This window comes from Rutilus rutilus (genome assembly GCF_951802725.1).
Source record: "Rutilus rutilus genome assembly, chromosome: 15".
NCBI lineage: Eukaryota > Metazoa > Chordata > Actinopteri > Cypriniformes > Leuciscidae > Rutilus > Rutilus rutilus.
The window spans coordinates 32,725,622-32,739,580 of NC_140220.1; positions in this window are offsets into that span (position 1 = coordinate 32,725,622).

Genomic DNA, 13,959 nt, shown 5'->3' on the forward strand with positions numbered 1-13,959 from the left:
ACGGATTCCGACAGCTGTTTTTTTGCCGTCGGATTCCGTTCCCCCCATATTTCTGACACACTGAGGTTCTTACAGTATATTTACCAAATTGATGCTGTTTAAGCTCCATACACTCACAAAAATAGAATCAGCATTTTTTAAGCCATTACATCAACACCTCTCATAATGGGAGTGGGGGAACGGATTCCGACAGCTGTTTTTTTGCCGTCGGATTCCGTTCCCCCTATGTTTCTTACACAATAAGGTTCTAATATTTATTAAATTGTGACATCTTGCTAGCCTCAATAGCCTAGTGGTCAGTCCCCTGACAATATATTTTTTTTAGCTTTGGGGCGACTCGAGTTCAAGTCTCGGGTCATCGAACTTTCTTGATACTATACTTTCCTATCATAATAAAAGGCAAAAAATATATTCTTTAAACTGATGCAAGTTAAGCTCCATCCACACACAAAATAGAATCAGCATTTTTTAAGTCATTACATCAACACCTCTCATAATGGGAGTGGGGGAACGGATTCCGACAGCTGTTTTTTTGCCGTCGGATTCCGTTCCCCCTATGTTTCTTACACAATAAGGTTGTAATATTTATTAAATTGTGGTATCTTGCAAGCCTCAATAGCCTAGTGGTCAGTCCCCTGACAATATTTTTTTTTAGCTTTGGGGCGACCCGAGTTCAAGTCCCGGGTCATCGAACTTTCTTGATACTATACTTTCCTATCATAATAAAAGGCAAAAAATATATTCTTTAAACTGATGCAAGTTAAGCTCCATCCACACACAAAATAGAATCAGCATTTTTTAAGTCATTACATCAACACCTCTCATAATGGGAGTGGGTGAACGGATTCCGACAGCTGTTTTTTTGCCGTCGGATTCCGTTCCCCCTATGTTTCTTACACAATAAGGTTCTAATATTTATTAAATTGTGGTATCTTGCTAGCCTCAATAGCCTAATGGTCAGTCCCCTGACAATATTTTATTTTAGCTTTGGGGCAACCCGAGTTCAAGTCTCGGGTCATCGAACTTTCTTGATACTATACTTTCCTATCATAATAAAAGTAAAAAAATATATTCTTTAAACTGATGCAAGTTAAGCTCCATCCACACACAAAATAGAATCAGCATTTTTTAAGTCATTACATCAACACCTCTCATAATGGGAGTGGGGGAACGGATTCCGACAGCTGTTTTTTTGCCGTCGGATTCCGTTCCCCCTATGTTTCTTACACAATAAGGTTCTAATATTTATTAAATTGTGGTATCTTGCAAGCCTCAATAGCCTAGTGGTCAGTCCCCTGACAATATTTTTTTTTTAGCTTTGGGGCGACCCGAGTTCAAGTCCCGGGTCATCGAACTTTCTTGATACTATACTTTCCTATCATAATAAAAGGCAAAAAATATATTCTTTAAACTGATGCAAGTTAAGCTCCATCCACACACAAAATAGGATCAGCATTTTTTAAGTCATTACATCAACACCTCTCATAATGGGAGTGGGGGAACGGATTCCGACAGCTGTTTTTTTGCCGTCGGATTCCGTTCCCCCCATATTTCTGACACACTGAGGTTCTTACAGTATATTTACCAAATTGATGCTGTTTAAGCTCCATACACTCACAAAAATAGAATCAGCATTTTTTAAGCCATTACATCAACACTTCTCATAATGGGAGTGGGGGAACGGATTCCGACAGCTGTTTTTTTGCTGTCGGATTCCGTTCCCCCTATGTTTCTTACACAATAAGGTTCTAATATTTATTAAATTGTGATACTATACTTTCCTATCATAATAAAAGGCAAAAAATATATTCTTTAAACTGATGCAAGTTAAGCTCCATCCACACACAAAATAGAATCAGCATTTTTTAAGTCATTACATCAACACCTCTTATAATGGGAGTGGGGGAACGGATTCCGACAGCTGTTTTTTTGCCGTCGGATTCCGTTCCCCCCATATTTCTGACACACTGAGGTTCTAATATTTATTAAATTGTGGCATCTTGCAAGCCTCAATAGCCTAGTGGTCAGTCCCCTGACATTATTTTTTTTTAGCTTTGGGGCGACCCGAGTTCAAGTCCTGGGTCATCGAACTTTCTTGATACTATACTTTCCTATCATAATAAAAGGCAAAAAATATATTCTTTAAACTGATGCAAGTTAAGCTCCATCCACACACAAAATAGAATCAGCGTTTTTTAAGTCATTACATCAACACCTCTCATAATGGCAGTGGAGGAACGGATTCCGACAGCTGTTTTTTTGCCGTCGGATTCCGTTCCCCCCATATTTCTGACACACTGAGGTTCTTACAGTATATTTATCAAATTGATGCTGTTTAAGCTCCATACACTCACAAAAATAGAATCAGCATTTTTTAAGCCATTACATCAACACCTCTCATAATGGGAGTGGGGGAACGGATTCCGACAGCTGTTTTTTTGCCGTCGGATTCCGTTCCCCCTATGTTTCTTACACAATAAGGTTCTAATATTTATTAAATTGTGACATCTTGCTAGCCTCAATAGCCTAGTGGTTAGTCCCCTGACAATATATTTTTTTTAGCTTTGGGGCGACCCGAGTTCAAGTCTCGGGTCATCGAACTTTCTTGATACTATACTTTCCTATCATAATAAAAGGCAAAAAATATATTCTTTAAACTGATGCAAGTTAAGCTCCATCCACACACAAAATAGAATCAGCATTTTTAAGTCATTACATCAACACCTCTCATAATGGCAGTGGGGGAACGGATTCCGACAGCTGTTTTTTTGCCGTCGGATTCCGTTCCCCCTATGTTTCTTACACAATAAGGTTCTAATATTTATTAAATTGTGACATCTTGCTAGCCTCAATAGCCTAGTGGTCAGTCCCCTGACAATATATTTTTTTTAGCTTTGGGGCGACCCGAGTTCAAGTCTCGGGTCATCGAACTTTCTTGATACTATACTTTCCTATCATAATAAAAGGCAAAAAATATATTCTTTAAACTGATGCAAGTTAAGCTCCATCCACACACAAAATAGAATCAGCATTTTTTAAGTCATTACATCAACACCTCTCATAATGGGAGTGGGGGAACGGATTCCGACAGCTGTTTTTTTGCTGTCGGATTCCGTTCCCCCTATGTTTCTTACACAATAAGGTTCTAATATTTATTAAATTGTGATACTATACTTTCCTATCATAATAAAAGGCAAAAAATATATTCTTTAAACTCATGCAAGTTAAGCTCCATCCACACACAAAATAGAATCAGCATTTTTTAAGTCATTACATCAACACCTCTCATAATGGGAGTGGGGGAACGGATTCCGACAGCTGTTTTTTTGCCGTCGGATTCCGTTCCCCCTATGTTTCTTACACAATAAGGTTCTAATATTTATTAAATTGTGGTATCTTGCTAGCCTCAATAGCCTAGTGGTCAGTCCCCTGACAATATTTTATTTTAGCTTTGGGGCAACCCGAGTTCAAGTCTTGGGTCATCGAACTTTCTTGATACTATACTTTCCTATCATAATAAAAGTAAAAAAATATATTCTTTAAACTGATGCAAGTTAAGCTCCATCCACACACAAAATAGAATCAGCATTTTTTAAGTCATTACATCAACACCTCTCATAATGGGAGTGGGGGAACGGATTCCGACAGCTGTTTTTTTGCCGTCGGATTCCGTTCCCCCCATATTTCTGACACACTGAGGTTCTTATATTTATCAAATTGATGCTGTTTAAGCTCCAAAACTCACAAAAATAGAATCAGCATTTTTTAAGCCATTACATCAACACCTCTCATAATGGGAGTGGGGGAACGGATTCCGACAGCTTTTTTTTGGCCGTCGGATTCCGTTCCCCCTATGTTTCTTACACAATAAGGTTCTAATATTTATTAAATTGTGGCATATTGCTAGGCTCAATAGCCTAGTGGTCAGTCCCCTGACAATATTTTTTTTTTAGCTTTGGGGCGACCCGAGTTCAAGTCTCGGGTCATCGAACTTTCTTGATACTATACTTTCCTATCATAATAAAAGGCAAAAAATATATTCTTTAAACTGATGCAAGTTAAGCTCCATCCACACACAAAATAGAATCAGCATTTTTGAAGTCATTACATCAACACCTCTCATAATGGGAGTGGGGGAACGGATTCCGACAGCTGTTTTTTTGCCGTCGGATTCCGTTCCCCCCATATTTCTGACACACTGAGGTTCTAATATTTATTAAATTGTGGTATCTTGCAAGCCTCAATAGCCTAGTGGTCAGTCCCCTGACAATATTTTTTTTTAGCTTTGGGGCGACCCGAGTTCAAGTCCCGGGTCATCGAACTTTCTTGATACTATACTTTCCTATCATAATAAAAGGCAAAAAATATATTCTTTAAACTGATGCAAGTTAAGCTCCATCCACACACAAAATAGAATCAGCATTTTTAAGTCATTACATCAACACCTCTCATAATGGCAGTGGGGGAACGGATTCCGACAGCTGTTTTTTTGCCGTCGGATTCCGTTCCCCCTATGTTTCTTACACAATAAGGTTCTAATATTTATTAAATTGTGACATCTTGCTAGCCTCAATAGCCTAGTGGTCAGTCCCCTGACAATATATTTTTTTTAGCTTTGGGGCGACCCGAGTTCAAGTCTCGGGTCATCGAACTTTCTTGATACTATACTTTCCTATCATAATAAAAGGCAAAAAATATATTCTTTAAACTGATGCAAGTTAAGCTCCATCCACACACAAAATAGAATCAGCATTTTTTAAGTCATTACATCAACACCTCTCATAATGGGAGTGGGGGAACGGATTCCGACAGCTGTTTTTTTGCTGTCGGATTCCGTTCCCCCTATGTTTCTTACACAATAAGGTTCTAATATTTATTAAATTGTGATACTATACTTTCCTATCATAATAAAAGGCAAAAAATATATTCTTTAAACTGATGCAAGTTAAGCTCCATCCACACACAAAATAGAATCAGCATTTTTTAAGTCATTACATCAACACCTCTCATAATGGGAGTGGGGGAACGGATTCCGACAGCTGTTTTTTTTGCCGTCGGATTCCGTTCCCCCTATGTTTCTTACACAATAAGGTTCTAATATTTATTAAATTGTGGTATCTTGCTAGCCTCAATAGCCTAGTGGTCAGTCCCCTGACAATATTTTATTTTAGCTTTGGGGCAACCCGAGTTCAAGTCTCGGGTCATCGAACTTTCTTGATACTATACTTTCCTATCATAATAAAAGTAAAAAAATATATTCTTTAAACTGATGCAAGTTAAGCTCCATCCACACACAAAATAGAATCAGCATTTTTTAAGTCATTACATCAACACCTCTCATAATGGGAGTGGGGGAACGGATTCCGACAGCTGTTTTTTTGCCGTCGGATTCCGTTCCCCCCATATTTCTGACACACTGAGGTTCTTATATTTATCAAATTGATGCTGTTTAAGCTCCAAAACTCACAAAAATAGAATCAGCATTTTTTAAGCCATTACATCAACACCTCTCATAATGGGAGTGGGGGAACGGATTCCGACAGCTTTTTTTTGGCCGTCGGATTCCGTTCCCCCTATGTTTCTTACACAATAAGGTTCTAATATTTATTAAATTGTGGCATATTGCTAGCCTCAATAGCCTAGTGGTCAGTCCCCTGACAATATTTTTTTTTTAGCTTTGGGGCGACCCGAGTTCAAGTCTCGGGTCATCGAACTTTCTTGATACTATACTTTCCTATCATAATAAAAGGCAAAAAATATATTCTTTAAACTGATGCAAGTTAAGCTCCATCCACACACAAAATAGAATCAGCATTTTTGAAGTCATTACATCAACACCTCTCATAATGGGAGTGGGGGAACGGATTCCGACAGCTGTTTTTTTGCCGTCGGATTCCGTTCCCCCCATATTTCTGACACACTGAGGTTCTAATATTTATTAAATTGTGGTATCTTGCAAGCCTCAATAGCCTAGTGGTCAGTCCCCTGACAATATTTTTTTTTAGCTTTGGGGCGACCCGAGTTCAAGTCCCGGGTCATCGAACTTTCTTGATACTATACTTTCCTATCATAATAAAAGGCAAAAAATATATTCTTTAAACTGATGCAAGTTAAGCTCCATCCACACACAAAATAGAATCAGCATTTTTTAAGTCATTACATCAACACCTCTCATAATGGCAGTGGGGGAACGGATTCCGACAGCTGTTGTTTTGCCGTCGGATTCCGTTCCCCCTATATTTCTTACACAATAAGGTTCTAATATTTATTAAATTGTGGTATCTTGCAAGCCTCAATAGCCTAGTGGTCAGTCCCCTGACAATATTTTATTTTAGCTTTGGGGTGACCCGAGTTCAAGTCCCGGGTCATCGAACTTTCTTGATACTATACTTTCCTATCATAATAAAAGGCAAAAAATATATTCTTTAAACTGATGCAAGTTAAGCTCCATCCACACACAAAATAGAATCAGCATTTTTTAAGTCATTACATCAACACCTCTCATAATGGGAGTGGGGGAACGGATTCCGACAGCTGTTTTTTTGCCGTCGGATTCCGTTCCCCCCATATTTCTGACACACTGAGGTTCTTATATTTATCAAATTGATGCTGTTTAAGCTCCAACACTCACAAAAATAGAATCAGCATTTTTTAAGCCATTACATCAACACCTCTCATAATGGGAGTGGGGGAACGGATTCCGACAGCTGTTTTTTGGCCGTCGGATTCCGTTCCCCCTATGTTTCTTACACAATAAGGTTCTAATATTTATTAAATTGTGGCATATTGCTAGCCTCAATAGCCTAGTGGTCAGTCCCCTGACAATATTTTTTTTTAGCTTTGGGGCGACCCGAGTTCAAGTCCCGGGTCATCGAACTTTCTTGATACTATACTTTCCTATCATAATAAAAGGCAAAAAATATATTCTTTAAACTGATGCAAGTTAAGCTCCATCCACACACAAAATAGAATCAGCATTTTTTAAGTCATTACATCAACACCTCTCATAATGGGAGTGGGGGAACGGATTCCGACAGCTGTTTTTTTGCCGTCGGATTCCGTTCCCCCCATATTTCTGACACACTGAGGTTCTTACAGTATATTTACCAAATTGATGCTGTTTAAGCTCCATACACTCACAAAAATAGAATCAGCATTTTTTAAGCCATTACATCAACACCTCTCATAATGGGAGTGTGGGAACGGATTCCGACAGCAGTTTTTTTGCCGTCGGATTCCGTTCCCCCTATGTTTCTTACACAATAAGGTTCTAATATTTATTAAATTGTGGCATCTCGCTAGCCTCAATAGCCTAGTGGTCAGTCCCCTGACAATATTTTTTTTTTAGCTTTGGGGCGACCCGAGTTCAAGTCTCGGGTCATCGAACTTTCTTGATACTATACTTTCCTATCATAATAAAAGGCAAAAAATATATTCTTTAAACTGATGCAAGTTAAGCTCCATCCACACACAAAATAGAATCAGCATTTTTTAAGTCATTACATCAACACCTATCATTATGGGAGTGGGGGAACGGATTCCGACAGCTGTTTTTTTGCCGTCGGATTCCGTTCCCCCTATGTTTCTTACACAATAAGGTTCTAATATTTATTAAATTGTTATATCTTGCAAGCCTCAATAGCCTAGTGGTCATTCCCCTGACAATGTTTTTTTTTAGCTTTGGGGCGACCCGAGTTCAAGTCCCGGGTCATCGAACTTTCTTGATACTATACTTTCCTATCATAATAAAAGGCAAAAAATATATTCTTTAAACTGATGCAAGTTAAGCTCCATCCACACACAAAATAGAATCAGCATTTTTTAAGTCATTACATCAACACCTCTCATAATGGGAGTGGGGGAACGGATTCCGACAGCTGTTTTTTTGCCGTCGGATTCCGTTCCCCCCATATTTCTGACACACTGAGGTTCTTATATTTATCAAATTGATGCTGTTTAAGCTCCATACACTCACAAAAATAGAATCAGCATTTTTTAAGCCATTACATCAACACCTCTCATAATGGGAGTGGGGGAACGGATTCCGACAGCTGTTTTTTGCCATCGGATTCCGTTACCCCTATGTTTCTTAAACAATAAGGTTCTAATATTTATTAAATTGTGGCATCTTGCTAGCCTCAATAGCCTAGTGGTCAGTCCCCTGACAATGTTTTATTTTAGCTTTGGGGCGACCCGAGTTCAAGTCTCGGGTCATCGAACTTTCTTGATACTATACTTTCCTATCATAATAAAAGGCAAAAAATATATTCTTTAAACTGATGCAAGTTAAGCTCCATCCACACACAAAATAGAATCAGCATTTTTTAAGTCATTACATCAACACCTCTCATAATGGGAGTGGGGGAACGGATTCCGACAGCTGTTTTTTTGCCGTCGGATTCCGTTCCCCCTATGTTTCTTACACAATAAGGTTCTAATATTTATTAAATTATGGCATCTTGCAAGCCTCAATAGCCTAGTGGTCAGTCCCCTGACAATATAGCTTTGGGGCGACCCGAGTTCAAGTCCCGGGTCATCGAACTTTCTTGATACTATACTTTCCTATCATAATAAAAGGCAAAAAATATATTCTTTAAACTGATGCAAGTTAAGCTCCATCCACACACAAAATAGAATCAGCATTTTTTAAGTCATTACATCAACACCTCTCATAATGGGAGTGGGGGAACGGATTCCGACAGCTGTTTTTTTGCCGTCGGATTCCGTTCCCCCTATGTTTCTTACACAATAAGGTTCTAATATTTATTAAATTGTGGTATCTTACTAGCCTCAATAGCCTAGTGGTCAGTCCCCTGACAATATTTTATTTTAGCTTTGGGGCAACCCGAGTTCAAGTCTCGGGTCATCGAACTTTCTTGATACTATACTTTCCTATCATAATAAAAGGCAAAAAATATATTCTTTAAACTGATGCAAGTTAAGCTCCATCCACACACAAAATAGAATCAGCATTTTTTAAGTCATTACATCAACACCTCTCATAATGGGAGTGGGGGAACGGATTCCGACAGCTGTTTTTTTGCCGTCGGATTCCGTTCCCCCCATATTTCTGACACACTGAGGTTCTTACAGTATATTTACCAAATTGATGCTGTTTAAGCTCCATACACTCACAAAAATAGAATCAGCATTTTTTAAGCCATTACATCAACACCTCTCATAATGGGAGTGGGGGAACGGATTCCGACAGCTGTTTTTTTGCCGTCGGATTCCGTTCCCCCTATGTTTCTTACACAATAAGGTTCTAATATTTATTAAATTGTGACATCTTGCTAGCCTCAATAGCCTAGTGGTCAGTCCCCTGACAATATATTTTTTTTAGCTTTGGGGCGACTCGAGTTGAAGTCTCGGGTCATCGAACTTTCTTGATACTATACTTTCCTATCATAATAAAAGGCAAAAAATATATTCTTTAAACTGATGCAAGTTAAGCTCCATCCACACACAAAATAGAATCAGCATTTTTTAAGTCATTACATCAACACCTCTCATAATGGGAGTGGGGGAACGGATTCCGACAGCTGTTTTTTTGCCGTCGGATTCCGTTCCCCCTATGTTTCTTACACAATAAGGTTCTAATATTTATTAAATTGTGGTATCTTGCTAGCCGCAATAGCCTAATGGTCAGTCCCCTGACAATATTTTATTTTAGCTTTGGGGCAACCCGAGTTCAAGTCTCGGGTCATCGAACTTTCTTGATACTATACTTTCCTATCATAATAAAAGTAAAAAAATATATTCTTTAAACTGATGCAAGTTAAGCTCCATCCACACACAAAATAGAATCAGCATTTTTTAAGTCATTACATCAACACCTCTCATAATGGGAGTGGGGGAACGGATTCCGACAGCTGTTTTTTTGCCGTCGGATTCCGTTCCCCCTATTTTTCTTACACAATAAGGTTCTAATATTTATTAAATTGTGGTATCTTGCAAGCCTCAATAGCCTAGTGGTCAGTCCCCTGACAATATTTTTTTTTTAGCTTTGGGGCGACCCGAGTTCAAGTCCCGGGTCATCGAACTTTCTTGATACTATACTTTCCTATCATAATAAAAGGCAAAAAATATATTCTTTAAACTGATGCAAGTTAAGCTCCATCCACACACAAAATAGAATCAGCATTTTTTAAGTCATTACATCAACACCTCTCATAATGGGAGTAGGGGAACGGATTCCGACAGCTGTTTTTTTGCCGTCGGATTCCGTTCCCCCCATATTTCTGACACACTGAGGTTCTTACAGTATATTTACCAAATTGATGCTGTTTAAGCTCCATACACTCACAAAAATAGAATCAGCATTTTTTAAGCCATTACATCAACACTTCTCATAATGGTAGTGGGGGAACGGATTCCGACAGCTGTTTTTTTGCTGTCGGATTCCGTTCCCCCTATGTTTCTTACACAATAAGGTTCTAATATTTATTAAATTGTGATACTATACTTTCCTATCATAATAAAAGGCAAAAAATATATTCTTTAAACTGATGCAAGTTAAGCTCCATCCACACACAAAATAGAATCAGCATTTTTTAAGTCATTACATCAACACCTCTCATAATGGGAGTGGGGGAACGGATTCCGACAGCTGTTTTTTTGCCGTCGGATTCCGTTCCCCCTATGTTTCTTACACAATAAGGTTCTAATATTTATTAAATTGTGACATCTTGCTAGCCTCAATAGCCTAGTGGTCAGTCCCCTGACAATATATTTTTTTTAGCTTTGGGGCGACCCGAGTTCAAGTCTCGGGTCATCGAACTTTCTTGATACTATACTTTCCTATCATAATAAAAGGCAAAAAATATATTCTTTAAACTGATGCAAGTTAAGCTCCATCCACACACAAAATAGAATCAGCATTTTTTAAGTCATTACATCAACACCTCTTATAATGGGAGTGGGGGAACGGATTCCGACAGCTGTTTTTTTGCCGTCGGATTCCGTTCCCCCCATATTTCTGACACACTGAGGTTCTAATATTTATTAAATTGTGGCATCTTGCAAGCCTCAATAGCCTAGTGGTCAGTCCCCTGACAATATTTTTTTTTAGCTTTGGGGCGACCCGAGTTCAAGTCCTGGGTCATCGAACTTTCTTGATACTATACTTTCCTATCATAATAAAAGGCAAAAAATATATTCTTTAAACTGATGCAAGTTAAGCTCCATCCACACACAAAATAGAATCAGCATTTTTTAAGTCATTACATCAACACCTCTCATAATGGCAGTGGAGGAACGGATTCCGACAGCTGTTTTTTTGCCGTCGGATTCCGTTCCCCCCATATTTCTGACACACTGAGGTTCTTACAGTATATTTATCAAATTGATGCTGTTTAAGCTCCATACACTCACAAAAATAGAATCAGCATTTTTTAAGCCATTACATCAACACCTCTCATAATGGGAGTGGGGGAACGGATTCCGACAGCTGTTTTTTTGCCGTCGGATTCCGTTCCCCCTATGTTTCTTACACAATAAGGTTCTAATATTTATTAAATTGTGACATCTTGCTAGCCTCAATAGCCTAGTGGTTAGTCCCCTGACAATATATTTTTTTTAGCTTTGGGGCGACCCGAGTTCAAGTCTCGGGTCATCGAACTTTCTTGATACTATACTTTCCTATCATAATAAAAGGCAAAAAATATATTCTTTAAACTGATGCAAGTTAAGCTCCATCCACACACAAAATAGAATCAGCATTTTTTAAGTCATTACATCAACACCTCTCATAATGGGAGTGGGGGAACGGATTCCGACAGCTGTTTTTTTGCCGTCGGATTCCGTTCCCCCCATATTTCTGACACACTGAGGTTCTAATATTTATTAAATTGTGGTATCTTGCAAGCCTCAATAGCCTAGTGGTCAGTCCCCTGACAATATTTTTTTTTAGCTTTGGGGCGACCCGAGTTCAAGTCCCGGGTCATCGAACTTTCTTGATACTATACTTTCCTATCATAATAAAAGGCAAAAAATATATTCTTTAAACTGATGCAAGTTAAGCTCCATCCACACACAAAATAGAATCAGCATTTTTTAAGTCATTACATCAACACCTCTCATAATGGCAGTGGGGGAACGGATTCCGACAGCTGTTTTTTTGCCGTCGGATTCCGTTCCCCCTATGTTTCTTACACAATAAGGTTCTAATATTTATTAAATTGTGACATCTTGCTAGCCTCAATAGCCTAGTGGTCAGTCCCCTGACAATATATTTTTTTTAGCTTTGGGGCGACCCGAGTTCAAGTCTCGGGTCATCGAACTTTCTTGATACTATACTTTCCTATCATAATAAAAGGCAAAAAATATATTCTTTAAACTGATGCAAGTTAAGCTCCATCCACACACAAAATAGAATCAGCATTTTTTAAGTCATTACATCAACACCTCTCATAATGGGAGTGGGGGAACGGATTCCGACAGCTGTTTTTTTGCTGTCGGATTCCGTTCCCCCTATGTTTCTTACACAATAAGGTTCTAATATTTATTAAATTGTGATACTATACTTTCCTATCATAATAAAAGGCAAAAAATATATTCTTTAAACTGATGCAAGTTAAGCTCCATCCACACACAAAATAGAATCAGCATTTTTTAAGTCATTACATCAACACCTCTCATAATGGGAGTGGGGGAACGGATTCCGACAGCTGTTTTTTTGCCGTCGGATTCCGTTCCCCCTATGTTTCTTACACAATAAGGTTCTAATATTTATTAAATTGTGGTATCTTGCTAGCCTCAATAGCCTAGTGGTCAGTCCCCTGACAATATTTTATTTTAGCTTTGGGGCAACCCGAGTTCAAGTCTCGGGTCATCGAACTTTCTTGATACTATACTTTCCTATCATAATAAAAGTAAAAAAATATATTCTTTAAACTGATGCAAGTTAAGCTCCATCCACACACAAAATAGAATCAGCATTTTTTAAGTCATTACATCAACACCTCTCATAATGGGAGTGGGGGAACGGATTCCGACAGCTGTTTTTTTGCCGTCGGATTCCGTTCCCCCCATATTTCTGACACACTGAGGTTCTTATATTTATCAAATTGATGCTGTTTAAGCTCCAAAACTCACAAAAATAGAATCAGCATTTTTTAAGCCATTACATCAACACCTCTCATAATGGGAGTGGGGGAACGGATTCCGACAGCTTTTTTTTGGCCGTCGGATTCCGTTCCCCCTATGTTTCTTACACAATAAGGTTCTAATATTTATTAAATTGTGGCATATTGCTAGCCTCAATAGCCTAGTGGTCAGTCCCCTGACAATATTTTTTTTTTAGCTTTGGGGCGACCCGAGTTCAAGTCTCGGGTCATCGAACTTTCTTGATACTATACTTTCCTATCATAATAAAAGGCAAAAAATATATTCTTTAAACTGATGCAAGTTAAGCTCCATCCACACACAAAATAGAATCAGCATTTTTTAAGTCATTACATCAACACCTCTCATAATGGGAGTGGGGGAACGGATTCCGACAGCTGTTTTTTTGCCGTCGGATTCCGTTCCCCCCATATTTCTGACACACTGAGGTTCTAATATTTATTAAATTGTGGTATCTTGCAAGCCTCAATAGCCTAGTGGTCAGTCCCCTGACAATATTTTTTTTTAGCTTTGGGGCGACCCGAGTTCAAGTCCCGGGTCATCGAACTTTCTTGATACTATACTTTCCTATCATAATAAAAGGCAAAAAATATATTCTTTAAACTGATGCAAGTTAAGCTCCATCCACACACAAAATAGAATCAGCATTTTTTAAGTCATTACATCAACACCTCTCATAATGGCAGTGGGGGAACGGATTCCGACAGCTGTTTTTTTGCCGTCGGATTCCGTTCCCCCTATGTTTCTTACACAATAAGGTTCTAATATTTATTAAATTGTGACATCTTGCTAGCCTCAATAGCCTAGTGGTCAGTCCCCTGACAATATATTTTT